The 22427-nt window shown below is 43.1% G+C and overlaps 1 long non-coding RNA gene across 1 annotated transcript in view; it reads left to right on the plus strand.

The window, feature by feature from the left end:
- The first annotated feature begins 8106 nt into the window (after positions 1 to 8106).
- LOC143924778 (uncharacterized) overlaps positions 8107 to 22427 on the plus strand; it is a 77435-nt gene continuing 63114 nt past the window's right edge. Inside the window, exons 1-2 of the long non-coding RNA XR_013261929.1 lie at positions 8107 to 8187; positions 9048 to 9226. This is a non-coding gene — a long non-coding RNA (uncharacterized LOC143924778). The remainder of the gene's footprint in view (positions 8188 to 9047; positions 9227 to 22427) is intronic.

Here is a 22427-nt window from a genome sequence, read left to right on the forward strand (position 1 = left end):
GGGAGGAGCCTGTGATACTTATGTACATGGGAGGAGCCTGTGATACTTATGTACATGGGAGGAGCCTGTGATAGTTATGTACATGGGAGGAGCCTGTGATACTTATGTACATGGGAGGAGCCTGGGATACTTATGTACATGGGAGGAGCCTGTGATAGTTATGTACATGGGAGGAGCCTGTGATACTTATGTACATGGGAGGAGCCTGTGATACTTATGTACATGGGAGGAGCCTGTGATAGTTATGTACATGGGAGGAGCCTGTGATAGTTATGTACATGGGAGGAGCCTGTGATACTTATGTACATGGGAGGAGCCTGTGATACTTATGTACATGGGAGGAGCCTGTGATAGTTATGTACATGGGAGGAGCCTGTGATACTTATGTACATGGGAGGAGCCTGTGATACTTATGTACATAGGAGGAGCCTGTGATATTTATGTACATGGGAGGAGCCTGTGATACTTATGTACATGGGAGGAGCCTGTGATAGTTATGTACATGGGAGGAGCCTGTGATACTTATGTACATGGGAGGAGCCTGTAATACTTATGCACATGGGAGGAGCCTGTGATACTTATGTACATGGGAGTAGCCTGTGATACTTATGTACAGGGGAGGAGCCTGTGATAGTTATGTACAGGGGAGGAGCCTGTGATAGTTATGTACATGGGAGGAGCCTGTGATAGTTATGTACATGGGAGGAGCCTGTAATACTTATGCACATGGGAGGAGCCTGTGAAACTTATGTACATGGGAGGAGCCTGTGATACTTATGTACATGGGAGGAGCCTGTGATAGTTATGTACATGGGAGGAGCCTGTGATAGTTATGTACATGGGAGGAGCCTGTGATACTTATGTACATGGGAGGAGCCTGTGATACTTATGTACATGGGATTTTTTCCTTTTTTATTTTTTACCTTTTTTTTTATAAATGTGCAAAGATTTTATTATCATTATGGGGGATGTTTGTAAAATTTTTAGGAAAATAATGAATTTAATCAATTTTGGAATAAGACTGTAACATAACAAACCATGGAAAAAGTAAAGCGATGTGAATACTTTCTGGATACCTTGTTTTAGACCCAGCGGCGACATGGCACAGCACCACCCTACCCCCCCCCCCCCACGGGCGGTCATGCCCGGCACTTATCTGCTCGTGTGGCAGGGCTGTGGTGTCTCCAGCTTCCACGGTCCTGTGTCTTCAGCCTAAACGTTAGGCATCCAATAGGATTGTCTGACACTTTGACCAATCAAGAAACAGGTCTTACAGACCTGCCTCCTGATTGGCGAGGAGGAACTTTAGTGTGAGAATAGCGAAAATTCATTCGCCATGATCACACACCTGGGTGGGCTCCGGACGCAATGCTCTGCACTCCGAGGTCACCCTTTTTTTGAAGCCTATTAGAGCCTCTGTTTCTAATCAGGTGCTTCAAAAAAAACACCTCCCGCCGCATAGAAATCAATGGTCCGGCGCCACTGGTATATAGATCAGGCAGGGCAAGACAAAATGGCCAGCTGGCCCCGGCCCAGTCGTGGTTGTAGGGCCCAAAGCAGCTGTCCCTTGAGCCTGCACTGGCCGCAAATAGTTGATAAGTGGGTTCGGGAGGGCTCAAGAAAGTGTTTGCCCAGGGTCCAATCAATAATAAAGACGGCCCTGAGATCAGGGGGGCCGGACGCTTGGATAGGGGAGGCAGCGCCCATGCTTCCTCTATGGAAGGGCCTCCACTCAGACCCAGCGACATAATCTTTTCTCTGTAACCCGCAGATAATGGCTTAAGGGTGGAGCGTTCGAAAAATTGCTGAGCAAAATACCGTGTGAGATAAAAAGTTGCAAACGGTCCCATTTTTTTTCCAGGGTCTTTGCTAAAAAAAAAAAAAAAAAAAAAAAAAAAAAAAATCATATATAAGGTTTGGGGGGTATGTAATTTTCTAGAAAAAAAAAAATGTTGACTTTTACATGTAGGAGAGAAACGTCAGAATTGGCCTGGTTGGCAAGTGGTTAAGGTCTACCGGCAATTATTTTTCAGTCTGGACCTCTCTCCTCTAAATTCACGTAGAACAAGCGGACGGAGATAAACGTTCACCGAAACAAAAAATGGTTTCTAAAAATCAAATGCATCAAGTGGTGTCGCAGCGCGGGGACTTTGTTTACAACGCAGCCGTCATGTCGAAGAAAACAATTATTTCTGATGCCGTTTTTTTTTTTTTGTTTGACATTTATTCAAATCATGCCTCGTACGCCGCTCAGGGTTATCCTAATTGATGGTTGCTTTGATGTCTCACGTCGGGTGAAGGACATTTGCTGGTGTCAGGCTTGGTGTCACGCTGGCGTTGAGGATAATAAGGCGCAGGATGAAGTCTTAATAATCCGAAGGGGTCCCCTATTTAAAGACAAGGGCACTTAAGTACAGCTTAGAATTCTATTCTGCTCCCTGTCGTGTCGGAATGGCGAATTCAGCGGTCTCGGCGAGGAGTGAATTTGTCTCCTCCGCCGGTGTTGGCCAACTACCGTTCAGATGACACTCATCAAACCTTCATAGAATCCAAGGTGATAGGAATGTGATCATCATCTTCCCGCGCAGTGTTCTGAGATTACTTTCATTGGAAATACACGATATATCCAAAAGTATTGGAACACCGGCCTTTACACGCGCATGAACTTTAATGGCAACCCAGTCTTAGACCCCATTCACACCTGAGCGTTTTGTAGCCCTACGCCTGAAGCTACAAAACGCTGGAGGGGAAAAAATACATTATTCTCAATGGAGATGGTTCACATCTCCGCTCCAAGTCGCCTGAAGCCCTACGCCTGAAGCTCAAACAAGTTCCGGACCCTTTTTTGTCGCGCGAATCGGGCTGATTTGGGCGTTTTCATTCCCATAGAAACTAATGGAAACGCTCGATTCGAGCGTTTAGCGCGACAACGAGCGTTTCTATGGGCGTTTTGACGCTGTATCTGCAATGCTTAACATTGGTGACCTTTTGCCCTGCACAAATTCGCGACAAAACGCGGCAAAAAACGCCGCGAATCGCGGTAAAAAACGCCGCAATCGCGGTAAAAAACGCCGCGAATCGCGGTAAAAAACGTCGCAAATCGCTGTAAAAAACGCCGCAAAAAACGCTTGTAAAAGCTACGCTCAGGTGTGAATGCAGCCTTAGGAACCGTTCTGAGAGGAGCGACTCGAGTCGCTCCGACTCAGAAAAAAGGTTCCTGTACTACTTTTGGGCGACCTCGGGGCGACTTGCATTGACTTCTATACAGAAGTCATCTGCAAGTTGCCGCTGAGGTCGCGGCAGGTCGCGGCGAGGCAAGTCGGAGTCGCCTCGCCTCGCCTGCAGTGTGAACCGGCCCTTAGTCCGTAGGGTTCAATATTGAGTTGGCTCCGCCCTTTGCAGCTATAACAGCTTCAACTCTTCTGGGAAGGCCGTCCACAAGGTTTAGGAGATGTGTCTATGGGGAATGTTTGACCATTCTTCCAGAAGAGCATTTGTGAGGTCAGGCACTGATTTTGAACTAGATGGCCTGGTTCCCAGTCTCCACTCTAATTCATCCCAAAGGTGTTCTATCAGGTTGAGGTCAGGACTCTATGCAGGCCAGTCAAGTTCCTCCACCCCAAACTCACTCATCCATGTCTTTATGGACCTTGCTCTGTGCACTAGTCCAGATTATTTGGTGGAGGGGGGATTATGGTGTGGGGGGTTGTCTTTCAGGGGTTGGGCTTGGCCCCTTAGTTCCAGTGAAGGGAACTCTTAAGGCGTCAGCATACCAAGACATTTTGGACAATTTCACGCTCCCAACTTTGTGGGAACAGTTTGGGGATGGCCCCCTTCCTGTCCTGTATGACTGCTCACCAGTGCACAAAGCAAGGTCCATAAAGACATGGAGGAGTGACTTTGGGGTGGAGGAACTTGACTGGCCTGACCTCAACCTGATAGAACACCTTTGGGATTCACCCTCAAGACCTTAACTCATGAATTAGAGTGGACTGCAAACCAGGCCTTCTCATCCAACATCAGTGCCTGACCTCACAAATGATCTTCTGGAAGAATTGGTCAAACATTCCCCATAGACACATCTCCTAAACCTTGTGGGCGGCCTTCCCAGAAGAGTTGAAGCTGTTATAGCTGCAAAGGGCGGAGCCAACTCAATATTGAACCCTACGGACTAAGACTGGGATGCCATTGAAGTTCATATCGTGTATTTCCAATGAAAGTAATCTCAGAACACTGCGCGGGAAGATGATGATCACATTCATGTGCGTGTAGAGGCAGGCGTCCCAATACTTTTGGCAATACTGGGACTATATATATCTATATCTAGACATATATAGATATATATCTATATATATATAGATATATATAATATTTGGGGGGTTCCATGTATTTTTCTAGTGAAAAAAATAGCTTTTTACATGAAAACGAGAGTCAAAATTGGCCCGGTGTTGAAGTGTTTTAAGAAGCTGCCAAGTGCCAGAATCTTTGGGCGTTCCCATGCGTCCACTTGTGCGCCATGGCGTGTGCAGGAGCACGTGCACGTGTACACTGCGCATGTGCGAGTCACGCTGCTCGTTCGGACCTGTGTGTCTCCCAGAAGACAGCGGGGTGGGGAGGGAGGAGGAGGGGCTGAGCATAGCGTAGAAGATCGCTGCGGATACTGCACCAAATCCACTAGTGCAGTGATGGCGAACCTTGGCACTCCAGCTGTTTTGGAACTACATTTCCCATGATGCTCCTGCACTCTGCAGTGGAGTGGAGCATCATGGGAAATGTAGTTTCAAAACATCTGGGGTGCCAAGGTTCGCCATCACTGCACTAGTGCATGCTTGCCCTGCCCCCTCTGCTCACTGGCTGTGATTGGCATCACCAGGAGCCAATGGCTCCCACTGCTGTCTCTCTGTCCAATAAGAAGCGAGAGCTGGGAGAGCCAGCGCTTTAATGCACAGCACTGGATGAAGATCGGGCTCAGGTAAGCATGGGGGGGGGTCAGCTTTTTTTTTAACCTTTTGACCCCTTTCACACTGGGGCGCATTGCAGGCGCTACAGCGCTAAAAATAGCGACTGCAAACCGATCTGAAAGATCCGCTGCTGTGTCTCCGGTGTGAAAGCCCCGAGGGCTCTCACACTGGAGCGGTGCGCTGGCAGGACGTCAGGGAAAAGTCCCGCCAGCAGCTTCTTTGGAGCGGTGAAGGAGCGGTGGAGGAGCGGTGTGTATACCGCTCCTCCGCCGCTCCTGCCCCATTGAAATCAATGAAGCAGTGCGGCTATACCGTCGTCAAAGGTGGTTTTAACCCCCCTTTCTCGGCCGCTAGCAGGGGGGCGATTTTACCAAATACCGCCGCTAAAACGACGGTAAAGTGTCGCTAAAAATAGCGCCGTTTCACCACCGACGCCCCTGCTGCCCCAGTGTGAAAGGGGCCTTGCACATTTAAAGTGAAGTCCCCTCTCCGGTGTCACATTTGCCACCGTTCGGGGGGGGGGGGGGGGAGGGGGGAGCAGATACCCTTCTAATCCAGGTATTTTCTTCCGCTTCCGGCAAAAGATCGCTGCAGTATCTGCAGCGATCTTCTATGCCATGTCCGGCCCCTCCTCCATCCCCTTCCCCCCATGCTGTCTTCTGGGAGACACACAGGTCCCAGAAGACAGCAGGGACTGCTTCGAACGCGCAGCGCGACTCGCGCATGCGCAGTGGGGAACCAGGCTGCGGAGCTGCAAGGCTTCACTTCCTGATTCCCTTACTGAAGATCTCCACCCAGTGAGCAGAGGGTGACAGGTCGGCATTCGGGTGAGGACATCGCGGGGCGCCCCTGGCACAGGCAACTGTCCTTATTTTAAAAAGTAACAAACAACAAAGGATTTCGCCCTGGGACTTTAAATGAAGTGGGTACTGTTTCCGCCATTAAACATAACAGTAGTAAATATAATATATGGTTTATTCAAGTACAATTGTTTACATGGATAAATAACATCAACGGTTGCCAATATAAAATATATAAACAAGGAGTATTGGTACATAAATGTAGAAGTAGTACATGGTACACGGGCGCATCATACTACCCGACTAGTTTCGTGAGATCCAGCTCGCTCTTCAGGGGTGGATGTGTGTAAGAGCCGGTTCACACTGCGGGCGATGCGAGGCGAGGCGACACGACTCGCCTCGCTCTCGCAAGTCGCCCCCGTTCTGTACAATGGAACCGTTCTGAGAGGAGCGACTCGAGTCGCTCTGACTCAGAAAAAAGGTTCCTGTACTACTTTTGGGCGACTTCGGGGGCGACTTGCATTGACTTCTATACAGAAGTCATTTGCAAGTCGCCGCCGAGGCCGCTGCAGGTCGCGGCGAGGCAAGTCGGAGTCGCCTCGCCTCGCCTGCTGTGTGAACCGGCCCTAACAATGTACCTAGGATGAACAAAAATATATATGTTTGGCAATATAGCACAGTATTAGTTATAACAGCGCAGGGTAGGAGGGGTTGTAGGCCCCCCCATACTTACCACTGAGCTTGGCCCTGGCTCCAAGTGTGGGGCCTCGAGACGGCAGCAGCGTATGCCTCCCCTGGGAGCTGAGGGGGCAGGATCAAATGGGACCCCATCCAGGGCCAAACGGAGAGCAGGCATGGCAAAGGTGTAGTGATGTATCCCTAGGGTCCTCATTGGTCGATAAAGAGTATAGGCTGTGAACATAAGTATGTTTGTCAGGCATCTGAAGTAGTAGAGTAAAATCAGTAGATATTGGTATAAAGATATGTATGCATGAATGAAAGGCCTGAGCCAAAAGTTGTAGGGCCATGAAGATGATTAGAAACCTAGGACAACAGAGGGGTACTACCAGGTGACAAAGTGGACAAAGAGAGGGGGGGAAAGAGGTGAACTACAATTGTGTGGGTAGTGATGTATCCCTAGGAACCTCATTAGTCCATAAAGCGTATAAGCTACAAACAAATATGTTTATCAGGCATCTAAAGTAGTAAAGTAAAATCAATGAGTATAGGCATAAAGATATGTATAGCCAAGTAAAGCCTGAATCAAGGATGGTAGGGACGTGGAGATGGTGGAAACCATAGGGTAGCAAGGGGGTACTGGCAGGTGACAAGGTAAGAAAAGAAAAAAAGAAAGATGGACTCGTGTGGAAAAATCATCAGTATCCAAGAAAATAAATAAATAAATAAATACCCTTACCCTGCGCTGTTATAACTAATACTGTGCTATATTGCCAAACATATATATTTTTGTTCATCCTAGGTACATTGTTACACACATCCACCCCTGAAGAGCGAGCTGGATCTCACGAAACTAGTCGGGTAGTATGATGCCCGTGTACCATGTACTACTTCTACATTTATGTACCAATACTCCTTGTTTATATATTTTATATTGGCAACCGTTGATGTTATTTATCCATGTAAACAAATGTACTTGAATAAACCATATATTATATTTACTACTGTTATGTTTAATGGCGGAAACAGTACCCACTTCATTTAAAGTCCCAGGGCGAAATCCTTTGTGGTTTGTTATATATTACAGGGATGGAAGTGTGTCACTGGGGACACCAGACCTTTTCCTTTATCTCTATATTGAACCCGGGTGGAAGACACCCGTTAGCCCAAACCTGGTCTGTTGTCACCCCCGCCAGTATTTACATGTACAAATAACTGTTATACTTTGATACTATACTAGGTTACTCATTCTTCAACACAATTCTTATTTCAGTATTGTTATATACCCTGGCTCTGTATGCGATTCCTCGGTTGGCGCTAGCGATTTCTGTCTCGCATTGGGAGCTGCGATGTGTATAAAGGGAGGCTTTTTCATGTCTCCTGCTGTCCCCATCTGCTTTCTGGCGGATGGGGACACCTACACATCAGCACCATGTTTAGGCTTCAGAAGCATGGCGTCTGCGATTTTTGCAGACGTCGGCATAGCTGGACGCACTATATCATCAGATGGCATGGGGGGTACGCTTGCATTTGCGTGCCTTCCTATGACAGTGGGTGCCTCCTGCACTCACATGTCAGCCATCCACACATGGTGTTGGGGGGCGGAGTCTGCTGGGGCCCTCCGGGGTTAAATTGGAGGTCAGGCATGGCTTGGATTTTATTTCACTCTTCACTGAAGACACACGCAGCTGTGGAGATTGCTTGCTGTGTCTCATTACTTTTATACTCGGGATATTCACCTGACTCAGGTACTTACCATATTCACCTTTTTGATACTTACCTTATTTAGGCACACTTGCACATCTCACACATTGTTTATCTTACGAGCACTAAGGGCCAGTTCACACAGCGAGGCGAGGCGAGGCGACACGGCTCGCCTCGCCTCGCTCCCGCAAGTCGCCCCCGTTCTGTACAATGGAACCGTTCTGAGAGGAGCGACTCGAGTCGCTCCGACTCAGAAAAAAGGTTCCTGTACTACTTCTGGGCGACCTGGGGGCGACTTGCATTGACTTCTATACAGAGGTCCTCTGCAAGTCGCTGCTGAGCTCCCCGCAGGTCGCGGTGAGGTAAGTCGGAGACGCCTCGCCGCGCCTCGCTGTGTGAACCGGCCCTTATTCTTATTTATTTATTTTCTTGGATACTGATGATTTTTCCACACGAGTCCATCTTTCTTTTTTTCTTTTCTTACCTTGTCACCTGCCAGTACCCCCTTGCTACCCTATGGTTTCCACCATCTCCACGTCCCTACCATCCTTGATTCAGGCTTTACTTGGCTATACATATCTTTATGCCTATACTCATTGATTTTACTTTACTACTTTAGATGCCTGATAAACATATTTGTTTATAGCTTATACGCTTTATGGACTAATGAGGTTCCTAGGGATACATCACTACCCACACAATTGTAGTTCACCTCTTTCCCCCCCTCTCTTTGTCCACTTTGTCACCTGGTAGTACCCCTCTGTTGTCCTAGGTTTCTAACCATCTTCATGGCCCTACAACTTTTGGCTCAGGCCTTTCATTCATGCATACATATCTTTATACCAATATCTACTGATTTTACTCTACTACTTCAGATGCCTGACAAACATACTTATGTTCGCAGCCTATACTCTTTATCGACCAATGAGGACCCTAGGGATACATTACTACACCTTTGCCATGCCTGCTCTCCGTTTGGCCCTGGATGGGGTCCCATTTGATTCTGCCCCCTCAGCTCCCAGGGGAGGCATACGCTGCTGCCGTCTCGAGGCCGCACACTTGGAGCCAGGGCCAAGCTCAGTGGTAAGTATGGGGGGGCCTACAACCCCTCCTACCCTGCGCTGTTATAACTAATACTGTGCTATATTGCCAAACATATATATTTTTGTTCATCCTAGGTACATTGTTACACACATCCACCCCTGAAGAGCGAGCTGGATCTCACGAAACTAGTCGGGTAGTATGATGCCCGTGTACCATGTACTACTTCTACATTTATGTACCAATACTCCTTGTTTATATATTTTATATTGGCAACCGTTGATGTTATTTATCCATGTAAACAAATGTACTTGAATAAACCATATATTATATTTACTACTGTTATGTTTAATGGCGGAAACAGTACCCACTTCATTTAAAGTCCCAGGGCGAATCCTTTGTTGTTTGTTATATATTACAGGGATGGAAGTGTGTCACTGGGGACACCAGACCTTTTTTCCTTTATCTCTATATTTTAAAAAGTCAGCAGCTGCACTATTTGTATCTGCTGATTTTTCTATTTATTTTTTTCTATTTTTCTGGCGGAACTCCGCTTTTAAGCTTTACGCGAGTGGTGGACACGCAATAACAGATCTCTCCTGAAGATGGCGCTAGTAGTGATCGAGTGAAATTGCAGATCCTAGTCCTTTAATAGAAAAGGTCAGAGGGAATTGATTACTGTGTAAATGTAACTGGCAGTGAAGGGGTTAACCACTAGGTGGCGCTGTAGGGGTTAAGTGTGTCCTAGGGAGTGTTTCTAACTGTGGGGGGGGGGGGATGGGCTAGCTGTGACACATCACTGATCACCGCTCCCGATCACAGGGAGCAGACGATCAGTGTCCTGTCGCTAGGCAGAATGGGGAGATGCTTGTTTACATTAGCATCTACCTGTGGAGCACTTCATGCTTCCCTCCACAGACGAGCTCTATGGGGGTCCCGACTTGGCACCTGCCCCACACTGGCAAAAGCACCAAAAGCTGGTTCAATGACCGTGGGGATTACTGTGCTTGATTGGCCAGCAAACTCGCCTGAACCCCATTAGAGAATCTATGGGGCATTGCCAAGAGAAAGATGAGACATGAGACCGAACAACGCAGAAGAGCTGAAGGCTGCTATTGAAGCATCCTGGTCTTCCATAACACCCCAGCAGTGCCACAAGCTGATAGCCAGGGCCGGCGCTACCACTAGGCAAACTAGGCAGCCGCCTAGGGCACATTGCTGCCAAAGGCGCCCGGCCCCTGGTGTTCCCACCCTCTGCTCTTCTGCAGCAAGCAACTAATTCTCAGCAGGCAGCCGCTGCTCCTTTCACACATAGTGTCAGAGGCACAGCGGTGGCGGAGGACCGTGTCTGTGCCCCGACTCCTGAATAAATGGAAGCAAGACAACATTCATTGATGGGCACTAGTGAGGCTGTATTGATGGGCACTGGTGAGGCTGCATTTGATGGGCACTGGTGAGGCTGCATTTGATGGGCACTGGTGAGGCTGCATTTGATGGGCGCTGGTGAGGCTGCATTGATGGGCGCTGGTGAGGCTGCATTGATGGGCGCTAGTGAGGCTGCATTGATGGGCGCTGGTGAGGCTGCATTGATGGGCGCTGGTGAGGCTGCATTGATGGGCGCTGGTGAGGCTGTATTGATGGGCACTGGTGAGGCTGCATTGATGGACATAGGTGAGGCTACATTGATGGGCCCTGGTGAGGCTGCATTTGATGGGCGCTGGTGAGGCTGCATTTGATGGGCGCTGGTGAGGCTGCATTTGATGGGCGCTGGTGAGGCTGTATTTGATGGGTGCTGATGAGGCTGCATTTGATGGGCGCTTTATTAAAAAGGTGGGGTATACATTGGCAGGGCAAAGGGGTGGAGTCAGGTTTTTTTTTTTATAATTATTGCATTTTAGTGTAAATATAAGATGTGAGGTCTTTTTGACCCCCCAGATCTCATATATAAGAGGTCCTGTCATGCGTTTTTTTTTTTTTTTTTTTTTTTCTACTACAAGGGATGTTTACATTCCTTGTAATAGGAATAAAAGTGACACAATTTTTTTATTATTTTTTTAAAATAGTGTGAAAATAAAAAATAAAAGGTAAAATAAATAAGAAAAAAAAAACATTATTATACACGATTTATACAGCGCCAACAGTTTACGCAGCGCTGTACAATGTATAGGGGCAGGGACAACACAATTACAGTACAGTACAAAAGGTACAGGAGGGCCCGACTCGTAGAGCTTACATTATAAAGGGAGGGGGGGGGGGTACAGAAGGTAATCGCTGCAGAGAATGATTTGATGGGGGTTATGTTAAAAACATTTTTTTAAACGCGTCCCCTGTCCCACCGAGCATAAGCGAACGCATACGTGAGTAGCGCCCGCATATGAAAACGTCCAAACTTTTTTTGTTTTAGTGTCAATAATTTTTTTTTTTTTATTGCATTTAAGTGTAAATATGAGATGTGAGGTCTATTTAACCCCCCAGATCTCATATTTAAGAGGCCCTGTCATGCTTTATTTCTATTATTTAACATCTCTTGTAATAGGAGTAAAAGTGACACTTTTGTTTCTTTTTAAAAGAACAATATAAAAAATAAAATAATAATAAATAAATAATAATAATAATAATAAATGTAAAAAATAAAAGGTAAAATAAATAAGAAAAAAAATGTAAATGCTGGGCTCACATGCAGAAGCGAACGCATACGTGATTAGCGCCCGCATATGAAAACGTCAAAACTTCACTTTTTTTTTTTTAACTAGTTGCTGACCGCCGGCTGTCAAATGACGGCCTCCCGTTTAAACAGGAAATGCGCGCGATCGTGCGCGCGCATCCCTGTTTCTTCGGTGGCGGCGTGTCACGGAGACACCGCTCGCCACCGAAGGGGGTGAACAGCCATTGGTTATGGCTGTTTACCACGTGATCGGCCGTGATGAAGTCACGGCCGATCACAGATGGTCACATCCCGACTGTGCACGGCGCATGCGCGCGATGGTGAGCGCGCTGCGCGTGCACGTCGGTGGCGGCGTGTTCCCCGGGAACACTGCTCGTCACCGACGCTGGTAAACAGCCATTGGCCGGCTCTTTACCCACGTGATCGGCTGTGAAAGGATCACAGCCGATCACTAAAATGTAAACAAACCGCGGTAACGAGATGTTACCGGGTTCTCCTCCTCCCACACCGATCGTGTGTGAGGAGGAGATTGCGGTAACATCTTGTTACCGCCTACAGTACACATCAAGCACACCGATTCCCCCCCACCCCCAATAAAGAGAACCTGTCACCACCCCTCATAGTACCTGTCAATCACAGTCCATCAGAGTACCTGTCCCAGCCCATCAGAGTACCCGAGTACCTGTCCCAGCCCATCAGAGTACCCGAGTACCTGTCCCAGCCCATCAGAGTACCCGAGTACCTGTCCCAGCCCATCAGAGTACCCGAGTACCTGTCCCCAGCCCATCAGAGTACCCGAGTACCTGTCACCAGCCCATCAGAGTACCCGAGTACCTGTCACCAGCCCATCAGAGTACCCGAGTACCTGTCACCAGCCCATCAGAGTACCCGAGTACCTGTCACCAGCCCATCAGAGTACCCGAGTACCTGTCACCAGCCCATCAGAGTACCCGAGTACCTGTCACCAGCCCATCAGAGTACCCGAGTACCTGTCACCAGCCCATCAGAGTACCCGAGTACCTGTCACCAGCCCATCAGAGTACCCGAGTACCTGTCACCAGCCCATCAGAGTACCCGAGTACCTGTCACCAGCCCATCAGAGTACCCGAGTACCTGTCACCAGCCCATCAGAGTACCCGAGTACCTGTCACCAGCCCATCAGAGTACCCGAGTACCTGTCACCAGCCCATCAGGGTACCCGAGTACCTGTCACCAGCCCATCATGGTACCTGAGTATCTGTCACAGCCCATCAAAGTACCTGTCACGGTTCATCCGAGTACCCGAGTAGCTGTCACAGCCCATCAAAGTACCCGAGTACCTGTCACGGTTCATCTGAGTACCTGTCCCAGTCCATCAGAGTACCCGAGTACCTGTCACCAGCCCATCAGAGTACCCGAGTACCTGTCACCAGCCCATCAGAGTACCCGAGTACCTGTCACCAGCCCATCAGAGTACCCGAGTACCTGTCACCAGCCCATCAGAGTACCCGAGTACCTGTCACCAGCCCATCAGAGTACCCGAGTACCTGTCACCAGCCCATCAGAGTACCCGAGTACCTGTCACCAGCCCATCAGGGTACCCGAGTACCTGTCACCAGCCCATCATGGTACCTGAGTATCTGTCACAGCCCATCAAAGTACCTGTCACGGTTCATCCGAGTACCCGAGTAGCTGTCACAGCCCATCAAAGTACCCGAGTACCTGTCACGGTTCATCTGAGTACCTGTCCCAGTCCATCTGAGTACCCAAGTACCTGTCACAGTCCATATGAGTACCTGTCACCACCCTTCAGAGTTCCCAAATACCAGTCACCAGGCCATCAGAGTACCAGAGTACCTATTTGCAGCCCATGTCTCATAGAATATACGTTGGGGTGTTTGCTTTCCAAAATGGGGTCATTTTTTGGGTAATTTCACTGTCCTGGTGGTCCAGGACCTTCAAAAGTGTGATGGGTAGGAATTAAATGAGATGTGTCATTTATGCTCCTAGAACGCCTGAACGTACTACTTCAATGTTGGGCCTCTCTATGTGGCCAGGCTGTGTAAAAGTCTCACACATGTGGTATCGCCATACTCGGGAGGAGTAGCAGAATGTTTTGGGGTGTAATTTTTGCTATATACATGCTATGTGTTAGAAATATCTTATAAATTGACAATTTTGTGTCAAAAAATAAAAAAAATAAAAAATGTGTTTTAATTTTTTTCCACATATTCCAAAAACTTCTGGAAAAAAATTTAACCATTCAAAAGACTCATTATGCCTCACAGATTATACATTGGGGTGTTTGTTTTCCAAAATGGGGTAATTTTATAGAAAATTCCATTGTCCTGATACTCCAGGGCCTTCAAAAGTGTAATAGGTGGCTGTGAAATGAGATGCGTCATTTTTGCTCGTAGAACGTCTGAAGGTACTACATCAATGTTGGTCCTCTGTATGTGGCCAGGCTGTGTAAAAGTCTCACACATGTGGTATCGCCGTACTCGGGAAGAGTAGCAGAATGTATTTTGGGGTGTAATTTGTTGTATGCATATGCTGTGTGTGAGAAATAACCTGATAATATGACAATTTTGTAAAAAAAAAATAATACATTTTTTTTTTTTGCAAAGAATTGTGGGAAAAAAATGACAACTTAAACTCATCATGCTACTTACTTAATACCTTGGAACGTCTACTTTGTAAAAAGGGGTCATTTGGGGGGTATTTGTACTTTCCTGACTAGTTAGAGTCTCAAGAAATGAGGTACACCCGATGTACTGAAGGCCTGATCAGAAGTGATCAATTTTCAGTGATTGGCACCATAGTTTGTAGACTCTATAACTTTCACAAAGACCAAATAATATATACTAATGTGGGTTATTTTTTTTTTTTACCAAAGATATGTAGCAGTATAAATTTTGGCCAAAATGTATGAAGAAAAATTACTAATTAGCAAAAATTTATGACAGAAACCAATAAAAATGCATTTTTTTCACAAAATTTACGTTTTATTTTATTTATAGCACAAAAAATAAAAAACCCACTAGTGATTAAATACCACTAAAAGAAAGCTCTATTTGTGTGGAAAAAAGGACGCAAGTTTCATATGGATACAGTGTAGGATGACTGAGTAATTGTCATTCAAACTGTGAGAGCGCTGAAAGCTGAAAATTGGTCTGGTCAGGAAGGGGGTGTAAGTGCCCAGTATTGAGGTGGTTAAATGACAATTTGACAATTTTTTTTTTTTCTTTTTTAATTGTATTTAAGTGTAAAAATGAGATCTGAGCTCTTTTTGACCCCCCAGATCTCATATTTAAGAGGTCCTGTCATGCTTTATTTCTATTATTTAACATCTCTTGTAATAGGAATAAAAGTGACACTTTTTTTTCTTTTTAAAATAACAGTAAAAAAAAAAGGTAAAAAAAAATAAGAAAAAAAAATATGTAAACACAACCCGTCGCGCCGAGCTCACACGCAGCGAACGCATACGCGATTAATGCCTGCATATGAAAACCGTGGTCAAACCACACATGTGAGGTATCGCCGCGATCGGTAGAGTGAGAGCAATAATTAGCCCTAGATCTCCTCTGTAACTCAAAACATTCAACCAGTAGAATTTTTTAAACATCGCCTGTGGAGATTTTTAAGGGTAAAAGTCTGTTGCCAATTCCACAAGCGGGGCGCAATTTTGAAGCGTGACATGTTGGGTATCAATTTACTCGGCGTAACATTATCTTTCACAATAAAAAAAAAATGTGGCTAACTTTACTGTTGTCTTATTTTTTTTTTTTTTTTAAAGTGCAATTTTAAGACCTCTGCGCAAATACAGTGCGACAGAAAGTATTGCAACGACCGCCATTTTATTCTTTAGGGTGTTAGGAATTTTTTTTATAATTTTTGGGGGGTTCTAAGTAATTATCTAGCAAAAAAACAAATCTCAGAAAGAAGCTCGGTCCTTAAGTGGCAGTTAAGTTTGTAACATTATCTTTCGCAATATGAAAAAAAAAAATGTGGCTAACTTTACTGTTGTCTTAATTTTTATTTCAAAAATTTTATTATTTTTTTTTTTTTAAATGCAATTGTAAAACCGCTGCGCAAATACAATGCGGAATAATGTATTGCAACGACAGCCATTTTATTCTCTAGGGTGTTAGAATTTTTTTTATAATTTTTGGGGGGTTCTAAGTAATTTTCTAGCAAAAAAAAACAACATTTTTTAACTTGTAAACACCGCTGCACAAATACGGTGTGACAGAAAGTATTGCAACGACCGCCATTTTATTCTTTAGGGTGTTAGGAAAAAAATATATATAATTTTTGGGGGTTCAAAGTAATTTTGTAGCAAAACAAAAAATAAAACAGTTTTTAACTTGTAAAAACCGCTGCACAAATACGGTGTGACAGAAAAGTATTCCAACGGCCGCCATTTTATTCTTTAGGGTGTTAGAAAAAAGAAATGTATAATGTTTGGGGGTTCTAAGTCATTTTCTAGCAAAAAAAAAACCCAAAAAAACAAATCTCAGAAAGAGGCTCGGTCCTTAAGTGGCGGTTAAGTTCCTAACATTATCTTACGCAATATGAAAAAAAAAAAAATGTGGCTAACTTTACTGTTGTCTTAATTTTTAATTAAATTTTTTTTTTTTTTTTAAATGCAATTGTAAAACCGCTGCACAAATACAGTGCAAAAGAATGTATTGCAACGACAGCCATTTTATTCTCTAGGGTATTATTATATGGGCGAAGGGTTAAGGGACTTTAAGTGAAATGTGACCTGGTAAGGTCACCTATTTCCATCCCTTGGGACTTAATATGAAACCATGACCTGGTAAGGTCAAGTATTTCCATCCATGTAGTGATCAAAAAAGGGGGGAGAGCAACAGGGGCGGGACTTTAAATGAAGTGCGAAATGTATGATAGAATAGTGTAAATTGGCGAACAATTGAGAAATTTTAATAAGTTCATAAAAATATAGCATAAACATGATTGAATCATTTACAATGGATAAGAGATACTAGCAATACATGATAATAATAAATTCATAAAGAATATAATATGTACACAATTAAATCCGTTGTAGTTGATGCGAAGCATTAACAATACATCGTAGCAGCATATAAGTAAAATATGAACGTAACAAAATTCCACAGTTCACCAAATAAAGTTGGTATAAAACCATAAAGCATCAAATAGTGCCTGCATAACGGGTAGCCTCAATATTCTATGGACAATATTTGGACAGAGCAGCTGTAAAAAGTTGAATGCGATTAGGGAAAACACGACTTCAATAGCTCTACGCGTTTCGTGGCTGATCGCCACTCATCAGGAGCAAGCGTGTACGGTAGCTACAATGAAAAAAAGGATATCAGTATAATATAATAATAATAACAAGCATGGCATAACGGTGGGGTAATAGGCCAAACCCCACATAAAGTACATGCTTACAAATTATGATTCCCTTGGTGGTGACTGTCAGTCGGGCTCCACCAGCCAAATCGGGGACACTGTGGAATTTTGTTACGTTCATATTTTACTTATATGCTGCTACGATGTATTGTTAATGCTTCGCATCAACTACAACGGATTTAATTGTGTACATATTATATTCTTTATGAATTTATTATTATCATGTATTGCTAGTATCTCTTATCCATTGTAAATGATTCAATCATGTTTATGCTATATTTTTATGAACTTATTAAAATTTCTCAATTGTTCGCCAATTTACACTATTCTATCATAAATTTCGCACTTCATTTAAAGTCCCGCCCCTGTTGCTCTCCCCCCTTTTTTGATCTCTAGGGTATTATAATTTTTTTTATAATTTTTATAAAAAAAAAAAAAACAAATCTCAGAAAGAGGCTCGGTCCTTAAGTGGCGGTTAAGTTCCTAACATTATCTTTCGCAATATGAAAAAAAAAATGTGGCTAACTTTACTGTTGTCTTAATTTTTATTTAAATTTTTATTTTTTTTTAAATGCAATTGTAAAACCGCTGCACAAATACAGTGCGAAAGAATGTATTGCAACGACAGCCATTTTATTCTCTAGGGTGTTAGAATTTTTTTTTTATAATTTTTGGGGGGTTCTAAGTAATTTTCTAGCAAAAAAAAACATTTTTTAACTTGTAAACACCGCTGCACAAATACGGTGTGACAGAAAAGTATTCCAACGGCCGCCATTTTATTCTCTAGGGTGTTAAGAAAAAATATATATAATTTTTGGGGGGGGGGGTCTAAGTCATTTTCTAGCAAAAAAAAAACATTTTTTAACTTGTAAACACCGCTGCACAAATACGGTGTGACAGAAAGTATTGCAACGACAGCCATTTTATTCTCTAGGGTGTTAGAATTTTTTTTTATAATTTTTTGGGGGTTCTAAGTAATTTTCTAGCAAAAAAAAAAACATTTTTTAACTTGTAAACACTGCTGCACAAATATGGTGTGACAGTAAAGTATTGCAACGACCGCCATTTTATTCTTTAGGGTGTTAGGAAAAAATAATATATCATTTTTGGGGGTTCTAAGTAATTTTGTAGCAAAAAAAAACAAAAACTGTTTTTAACTTGTAAACACTGCTGCACAAATACGGTGTGACAGAAAAGTATTCCAACAGCCGCCATTTTATTCTCTAGGGTGTTAAGAAAAAAAATATATAATTTTGGGGGGGGGGGGGGGGGTCTAAGATTATAAAAAAAAAATTCTAACACCCTAGAGAATAAAATGGCGGTCGTTGCAATACTTTCTGTCACACTGTATTTGTGCAGCGGTGTTTACAAGTTAAAAAATGTTTGTTTTTTTTTGCTAGAAAATGACATTTTTTAACTTGTAAACACTGCTGCACAAATACGGTGTGACAGAAAAGTATTCCAACGGCCGCCATTTTATTCTCTAGGGTGTTAAGAAAAAATATATATAATTTTTGGGGGGGGGGGTCTAAGTCATTTTCTAGCAAAAAAAACACATTTTTTAACTTGTAAACACCACTGCACAAATACGGTGTGACAGAAAGTATTGCAACGACCGCCATTTTATTCTCTAGGGTGTTAGAATTTTTTTTTTATAATTTTTGGGGGGTTCCAAGTAATTTTCTAGCAAAAAAAAAACATTTTTTAACTTGTAAACACCGCTGCACAAATACGGTGTGACAGAAAAGTATTGCAACGACCGCCATTTTATTCTTTAGGGTGTTAAGAAAAAAAATATATAATTTTTGGGGGGTTCTAAGTAATTTTGTAGCAAAAAAAAAACAAAAACTGTTTTTAATTTGTAAATACCGCTGCACAAATATGGTGTGACAGAAAAGTATTGCAACGACCGCCATTTTATTCTTTAGGGTGTTAAGAAAAAAAATATATAATTTTTTGGGGGGGGGGGGGTCTAAGTCATTTTCTAGCAAAAAAAAAAAACATTTTTTAACTTGTAAACACTGCTGCACAAATACGGTGTGACAAAGTATTCCAACGACCGCCATTTTATTCTCTAGGGTGTTCGAAAAAAATTTTTTATAATTTTTGGGGGGTCTAAGTAATTTTATAGCAAAAAAAACAACAAATCTCAGAAAGAGGCTCAGTCCTTAAGTGGCGGTTAAGTTAGCGCACGCCTTGATAAACGCGTGACCAGAAAATGGCTATTTGTATCGAAGTGCTGGTGGCTGGAATATATCAGTGACAATAATTTTATTTTCAGAATTAAATAGATTGGAAAGTGGTGATAAAAAAAAAGAGAGAGAGAGAGAGAGAGAGAGGGATGGCACAATTAATGTACGGTCCTTGTAATGTACAGAGTGTCTCATAATTTACGGCGTAACGAGCGCCGCCAGATATACATTTACTGTAAACGTGGATCTTTCTTGCAGGAATAACGATAGATCAAAGCAGAAGCAAAGGCTAAGCTTGTTAGGTTCTGACCACACTAAATAATTAAACTCCTGAGCTGAGACAAATGGATCGCGGCGCAACGCGTCGGCATCTTACTTACATTTACCGGCAAAAATTTTTTTGGCAAGGAGCGAGCTGAAATCGCATTGCGCCATTCACGCCATAACTCAATCTAAGGAATCGGCTGTCATGTTTAAACACAAATATCTAACAATCTAGACACTCGCCTCCAATAACATATTAACCACTTAAGGACCGAGCCGCTTGTGGAGATTTATTAGAAATGGTTTTTTTTTGTTTTTTGCTAGAAAATTAAGTAGAACCCCCAAAAAACATTATACTTTAAATTGATAATGCCATTCCAAAGGTAATTTTCAAAATATCTAGTATACAATATATTTAGTTTAATGTAATAATTTAATTAACCACAAGCCTCTTTCTGAGATTTGGTGTTTACAAGTTAAAATGTTTTTATTTTTATTTTTTGCTAGAAAATTACTTAGAACCCCAGAAACACTATACTTTTTTTTTTTTTTTTTTTACCCTAGAGAATAAAATGGCGGTCCTTGCAATACTTTCTGTATTGCGCAGCAGTCTTACAAGCGCACTTTTTTTTGGGGGGGAAAAATGAATTAAAAAATAATACAACAGTTATTTAGTATTTAGTTTAATGTAATAATTGAAATACAAATGCAGTTTAATTAATTTGTAAACTCATTAAATAAACAAAAAAAAAAAAAATCTGACAATTTTGAAAAATAAAAAAAAAACATTTTTTTGTTTTACATATCCAATTAAAAAAATCTGATTTAAATTGATAATGTCATTCGAAAGGTAATTTTCAAAATATCTAGTATACAATATATTTAATTTAATGTAATAATTTAATTAACCACGAGCCTCTTTCTGAGATTTAGTGTTTACAAATTAAAAACATTATTTTTTTTGCTAGAAAATTAAGTAGACCCCCCGAAAAACATTATACTTTTTTTTTTCTACCACCCTAGAGAATAAAATGGAAGTCCTTGCAATACTTTCTGTATTGCATAGCAGTCTTACAAGCGTACAAGACAACAGTTATTTATTATTTAGTTTAATGTAATAATTGAAATAAAAATGCAGTTTAATTAATTTTGTAAACTCATTAAATAAACAAAAAAAATAAAAAATCTGACAATTTTGAAAAAAAAATAGAAAAATTTTTGTTTTACATATCCAATAAAAAAATCTAAATTTAACTTGATAATGCCATTCGAAAGGTAATTTTCAATATAGTATATAATATATTTAGTTTAATGTAATAATTTAATTAACCACGAGCCTCTTTCTGAGATTTGGTGTTTACAAGTTAAATTTTTTATTTTTTTTGCTAGAAAATTACTTAGAACCCCTGAAACATTATACTTTTTTTTTTCTAACACCCTAGAGAATAAAATGGCGGTCGTTGCAATACTTTCTGTATTGCGCAGCGGTCTTACAAGCGCACTTTTTTTTGGGGGGGGGAATGAATTAAAAAATAAGACAACAGTTTTGAGTTGCAGAGGAGGTCTAGGGCTAGAATTATTCCTCTCGCTCTACCGATACCTCACATGTGTGGTTTGAACACCGTTTGGAAAAATGAATAAAAAAAAATAAAACAGTAAAGTTAGCCCATTTTTTTTTTTTTTTTTTTTTAGAGATAATGTTACGCCAAGTAAGTTGATACCCGACATGTCTCGCTTCAAAATTGCGCCCGCTCGTGGAATGGCGACAAAATCTCCATAGGCGACGCTTAAAAAAAATTCTACAGGTTGCAGGTTATATGTAGAACCCCCTAATATGGCTAGAGTTAGGGTTGCCACCTGTCCGGGATTCACCCGGACAGTCTGGGTTAATTATGTGTCCGGGTTTCAGTCTGCCTAAAACCCCGGACACATTATTCAGACTGGGCTGTGGATCCCCAAGTAACTGAGATAGTCACACAAAAATCTGTTGCCATCTAGGAGCTGTGAGCCGCTGTCTGGGGGCAGGTTCGGCATCAATGAGCCACGGGGGGGGGGTTGGCGATGATGTCAGCAAGAGCAGTTTGGCCACATCCACAGTTTTTCCGCCACTGTAGGGCGCTGTGTCACCACTCTCTTTGGGGCACCCAAAGATGCCCCAGGTCTTTTATAAACCTATAGTGCAGTGGTCTCCAAACTGTGGCCCGAGGGCCGGATGCGGCCCTTTACTTGCCTTTATCCGGCCCTTGGGGCATTATTCATTACACTCATACAAGACACTATTCTGCCACCTGAGCACCCAAAGATGCCCCAGGTCTTTTATAAACCTATAGTGCAGTGGTCTCCAAACCCGTGGCCCGAGGGTCGGATGCGGCCCTTTACTTGGCTTTATCCGGCCCTTGGGGCATTATTCATTACACTCATACAAGACACTATTCTGCCATCTGAGCACCATTTCTCCCACCAACACCACTAATGGGGCACTATTTCTCCCTATGATACCAACGATGGGGCACCGTTCCTCTCCCTGGTATCGAATGTTTACTCCCACTGATGCCAGGAAAATTTCCACTCCCGCTGGCCACAGTCCGGCCCTCCTAGAGTCTGAAGGGCAATAAACTGGCCCTTTGTTCAGAATGTTTGGAGACCCCTGCTATAGTGTATGCTATGGGGAAAAAAATGTGCCCGGTGCCGCTAAAGTGTTTTGGTTTGGCTTGAAGAAAAGGGTGGCAACCCTAGCTAGAGT

Source organism: Lithobates pipiens, unplaced genomic scaffold, assembly GCF_037356315.1.
Source record: "Lithobates pipiens isolate NorthernLeopardFrog02 unplaced genomic scaffold, aLitPip1_a1.2 Scaffold_1, whole genome shotgun sequence".
NCBI lineage: Eukaryota > Metazoa > Chordata > Amphibia > Anura > Ranidae > Lithobates > Lithobates pipiens.